The sequence below is a fragment of the Amphiura filiformis genome, chromosome 11 (assembly GCF_039555335.1).
Source record: "Amphiura filiformis chromosome 11, Afil_fr2py, whole genome shotgun sequence".
Lineage (NCBI taxonomy): Eukaryota > Metazoa > Echinodermata > Ophiuroidea > Amphilepidida > Amphiuridae > Amphiura > Amphiura filiformis.
Window position 1 is genome coordinate 9499002 of NC_092638.1, and position 6065 is coordinate 9505066.

Here is a 6065-nt window from a genome sequence, read left to right on the forward strand (position 1 = left end):
ATCGTTCAATTATTACCGTGTTGTTTCTATTGAAATATTTGTTGCGCTTTCTTACAATGAGGCTATGGCGAAACCTAGTAGTCTCGTATATAGCATTTTATACGAACCAGAATGTTCAGAGGGGCAGTGCTATATTAAAGCGTTACATTATTTAAAGGGGCACTTCGTGATCCACAGCCTCATCCCCCACTTTTCTCAAAAAAGTTGAGATTTTTATATCACTGGAAACCTCTGGCTACATAATGTTTATGTACAAAATATTTCTTGCAGATTAATTCGTTTAGCAAAGATATCGTGAAATTTGAATTTCGTTCTGGTGCACCAGAACGAAATTACAACGTATTGTCTATGGAGCAGTGTAATACACATAATCATGCATAACTCGCAAACGCAATATCGGAATCAACTGAAATTTTGGGAATATGCTTTTTTCGTGGATATGTACTGAAAAATGTCATAAAAAGAGGATGCTAGGATCACGAAATACTCCTTTAAGATACCGTGAAATGGGGTAACTTGAACTAACTTCGGTCAGCGGGGTAACTTTGGTCAGTCAAATATATATTTTTTAAATGGTCATATTTTCGTACAGCAATATTGTTTTTAGTCATATTTGGTGTCAATTTGTTAAGAAATAGGCCTATATTTGGAAGAAATAATAGTCGCTAAGTTCCTTAACATTTCGTGATTTTTGACCAAAAATGAGCATTTTTTTACATTTTTTTCAGAAAAAATAAAATCGATAGGCCCCTATTTGTGAGCAAGGATGTGTGCTTGATTAATTTTGCAAGGGGTCAAATGTCACAAAAAACAACAACTTGCCCATATACAGCGAAGATCAATTTTTTTGATTTTTTTTTCTTCATGGAATGTAATTTACTCTGACCAAAGTTGCCCCAAATTCGGGGTTATAACTTTGGTCAGGCTATTTTGAACCCCTAGGCTAGGGCCCCCTTGCGAAATTATTAAATAATCTTTTTCAACTTCATGGTGTAGAAGGGAACCCTAATGTCATAAAAAAAGAAATATAATTGGTTTTGTTTGGAAGCAGTGCTTTAAAAACTCTGAAAAGTGCCCAAAGTTACCCCATTTTACGGTACACACAGAACGCTAGTGAATCAATGGCTATTCTAATCTTGTGGGTTGATTCAGTAAAACGATCGAATTTAGTAGCTTTTAGTGTTGAAATGAGCAAAATTTTGTACACCTCAAGTTTTCTCGGCCAAATGAGCTCAAATGAAAGCAACAATTTTCATTTTTTTAGTAAATGTCTGCACTGTAGGCCTATATTTTTTTTCGAAACCCTGGTGTTAGCCTAAACTTTGTATGAAATGTATTGATTTTCGATTTTTACAGGCTTCAACTTTCCCCATGAGCTTTTTTGTGGGTCAACGTTTTTGCTTTTCAATGTAAAATTAATTTTCTCGGCCAAATGAAAAGCAACAAGATTCATTTTTTCAGGAAATGTCAAGAAAAACTATGTTTGGTACTGTATATTTTTTTTCAAACCCTGGTGTTGATGAAATTTAGGCTTCTATAGTTCTAGTGTATTGATTCTCGATTTTTACAGGCTTTAACTTTCCATGAGCTTTTTGGGGGTCAACGTTTTTGCTTTTCAAAGTAACATTCGCTGATGAAAGATATTTCACAATCTCAACTTTCTAAAGCACATCATGGGCTATACCGTATATCATTCATAGTTTTGTCAGAATTTCGGTTTGATTGCACCATTGTTTCAATAATATTCCGACTACCCCAATTTTTGTCAAAATCAACTCGCTAATTTAGTGTTAAATTGATCAAAATTTTGAGTTAGGCCTACACCTTTTCACTGTAAAATGTCATGCAGGCAAAAACTATGTTTGGTACTGTATATTTTTTCAAACCCTGGTGTTAAACTTGGTATGAAACTTAGGCTTCTAGTTCTAGTGTATGTATTGATTTTCGATTTTTACAGGCTTCAATTTTCCCCATGAGCTTTTTTTGGGGTCAACGTTTTTGCTTTTCAAAGTAACATAATTCGCTAATGAAAGATATTTCTCAACTCTTTTCTAAAGCACATCATAATGGGCTATATATCATAGTGTTGTCAGAATTCCGGTTTGATTGCACCATTTTTCAATAATATTCCGACTACCGCAATTTTTTTTTTAAATCAACTCGCGAATTTAGTGTTAAAATGAGCAAAATTTTGATTTACATCTTTTCACTGTAAAATTAATTTTCTCGATCAAATGAAAAGCAACAATTTAAATTTTTTAAGTAAATGTCAAGAAAAAGCTATAATGTTTGGTAGGCCTACTCTATGTTTTTTCAAACCGTGGTGTTAAGCTTAGGTATGAAATTTAGGCTTCTAGCGTATTGATTTTTGATTTTTACAGGCTTCAACAGGCTTTTACAGACTTCAGCTTTTTTCTGGGTCAATGTTTTTGCCTTTCAAAGTAACATAATTCGATAATGAAAGATATTTCCCAATTCTCTAAAGCACATCATAATGGGCTATCATAGTTTTGTCAGAATTTCGGTTTGATTGCGCCATTTTTCAATAATAATCCGACTACCCCAATTTTTGTCAAAATACTGGTTGGACATTTGGTGACATCCCGCTATCTCTAAGGTCCGCTATCTCTAAGGTTCGCTATCTCTAAGTAAGGTTCGCTATCACTAACGTGTAAAGTCTATGGAGATCAGAATCCCGCTATCTCTAATAGAGAAAAAGGTTCGCTATACCTAAAAAAAGGTCCGCTACTTCTAAGGTTCGATATCACTAATTTAGAATAAGGTTCGCTAGTTCTAAGGTTCGATATCACTAATTTTAAATAAGGTTCGCTATCACTAATTTAAAATAAGGTTCGCTATCACTAATTTTGAATGAGGTCCGCTATCACTAATTTATTGAAGGTTCGCTATCTCTAAGGTTCGTTATCACTAATTCCAATAAAGGTACCTAAGGTTCGCTATCACTAATTTTGTTTAAGGTTCGCTATCCCTAATTAATTAAGGTTCGCTATCTCTAAGGTTCGTTATCACTAATTTCGATTAAGGTTCGCTATACCTAAGGTTCGTTATCACTAATCTTAAATAAGGTCCACTATCTCTAATTTTAAATAAGGTCCGCTATCTCTAATTTCAAATAAGGTCCGCTATCTCTAATTTAAAATAAGGACCGCTATAGCGAACCTTATTTGAAATTAGAGATAGCGAACCTTATTTAAAATTAGAGATAGTGAACCTTATTTAAAATTAGAGATAGCAAACCTTATTTGAAATTAGTGATAGCGAACCTTAGAGATAGCGAACCTTAGAGATAGCGAACCTTAGAGATAGCGGACCTTATTTAAAATTAGAGATAGCGAACCTTAGGGATACTTTAAATTAGTGATAGCGAACCTTTTTCAAAATTAGTGATATCGAACCTTAGGTATAGCGGACCTTTTTCGTAATTAGTGATAACGAACCTTAGAGATAGCGAACCTTAGAGATAGCGAACCTTAGAGATAGCGAACCGTAACCGGACATTTTGGCAGTCGCAAGTGAAAAAAAGGTGAAATCAAAACGGATAATCTGATATCTAAACCTAGACCCACGGCCCACACGATATGCCTTATAGGCCTAGTAGACTATGCCATAGTCGAATTTTTATAAATAAAAATATGTTATTAATCATGATGAACGCATTCCGTTGAACTCAAAATTAAACTGATGTTTATCAAAATTAAAGTGTTCAAAAGTAAAATGGTCATAAAGCAGGTATTAAAGCAGGTATTAAAAGCGACTGCTATATGTGCAGTACCGCATGCGGTACTGCACACTTCCGCTTACAGTACCTGCACCTTCCGTCACGCACTCCCGCATGCGGTAGTGCACATCCCGTCGTGCATTTCCGCATGCACCTAGTATCATGATGAAGAACTAGAACTAGGCCTATGTGCAGAGAGAGGCTTTACCAAAGCAACATCTTCCATAAATGCAGCTCTACTTGTGACCGAGGCAATCAATGATGCTGCTGGTAACAATAAGGCAATCCACATCACTTTGCTAGATGCCTCGAAAGCTTTTGACGTTGTAGATCATGACATCCTAATAAATGAGAGGTTCGACGCTGGAGTGACAGGAAGTTGTGGTTGGCATTTCCATCCATGTACCAGAACACTACATCGATCATGTCGATGGTTGCCGGTTAAGTGAATAACTGCTTCTCTTCGCAATTTGAGATAAAACAGGGAGTTATAGACAAGGAGGAATTACTTCTGCACCTAGCTACAAGGTCTACACTAATAGCCTGCTTGACCAAATGCAGAATCAGAAGATTGAATGGTTATGCTATTGGAATATCTTATATTCCAGCACCTACTTGTGCAGACGATATTGCCATTGTTACTTCAAATCCAATTGAGGGTCAAATCCTGCTTGACCAAGTACAGCAATACAGTAGAGATCACAGGTACACAATCAACCCAACTAAGAGTGCAACCACCAAATACCACACAAATGATGAGACCAATTATGTCATAGGTGCACCGGTGACCAACCTATTCCAACCCCACATGAAGCAAATACAATATGGCTATATACACCATAATAAGCTTATATGGAGAATCCTCCTTCTAACATGTCTAAGTTCGCCTGGAAATCTGCAATTACTAGAGCAGGTTCTTCTTATTGGCAGAATCAGAGGCAGATTGATCATCACTCCAAATCCAGCTTCAGGTACTTGAATATAGATGCTTGCAAGTTGGGTTTCCTCATCATTTTTGAAGCGCACTATCATCTGATGCCCGAGAAGTAGAGAAGGCAGCTGTAAAGGCAAGATTATTGACTGGCACCTACATACTACAAGCGAATAGGGCTAAGTTCAACCAACACAACTGTTTACTGTGTGATAGCTGAAGAGGATGTAATGTACTTTCTTAATGTGATCCTGCACATACCATACTGATCAACGCTGTTACCATGAATCCATCCTGAAGAGGACACGTCTATGGCAAGCCAAGGGGTCCAAAAGCGTGGAACTGCTACGCGTAGCTTCTTTCTCGTTACGTGCAGCTTATTAACCAATCAGATTCGCGGTTTTAAACACGTGGAGCTGATGTAAACATCCTCTCTCACAAATATTACGTTGATAATTTTTGTAAATGAAAATATCTGTAGTATATCAGCAAAAAATGGTATAGGTGCTATTAAAGTAATATCTGAACAGAATGATGATTGTTCTATATTTAAGGGGCTATCATTTTCTTCGGAAGGGGATCCCAAATATAGGGGGTCATACTTTTTTGGAAAGAAAAATAAGGGGGAGGGGGTCATAAATTGATAATGACAAAATGTAGGGAGTCACAAGATGACTACAGATAGTGTGTTTATTGTATTCAAAAAGACTGATTTCAATACAATTTTAGCCTGTCTAGGGGGTAAGGTGTATCGGTGGTGGGAGTCGGGGGTCATCATAACATTTTGATGCCGAAATAGTGAGGGCCGCAAATTGGATTGCCATACACGTCTTGAGTATTGCAAGGTGCAAGAAGTTGATGACCTATTCTCAGATGAGAATGTACTTTTGCAATTCATTTTGGACTCCACACATGAATGCATTCAGAGAGTTATCACATTTCCAGTAGAATAGCCTGCATTACTGAATCTAGTACTCGTCAGCCCGCTCGTCATATCAGTGGTGTTACAGCAGGGGCGTAGCAAGGGCATAAGGGGCCCATGGACAAAGAGCAGTACGGGCCCTTTTAACCAGGGCGGGATTTACCTTATGGGGGCCCTGGGCCAGGCCAAAATTAGGAGGTCCCGAACTCACGTGCCGAGGAAGGCATGTGCACTCAAGTCAGTGGCCATGCAACACAGGGAGCTTTTCAAGCACAAGCACATTATTTGGCTAAGAACATCACTGATATGGGGAATCCACCCCTCTTTCTCCCTGCATGCCCTTGCCTTTCTTCCGTATGATGCTTAACCTTTGCTTATAATTGAAATGCTATTCTTACAATACGTTAAGGTTGTAGACGCAGGAGGCATTTCCATCAGCCCTATTGTTCCTAATCGCCTCTCTGAGGTTACCA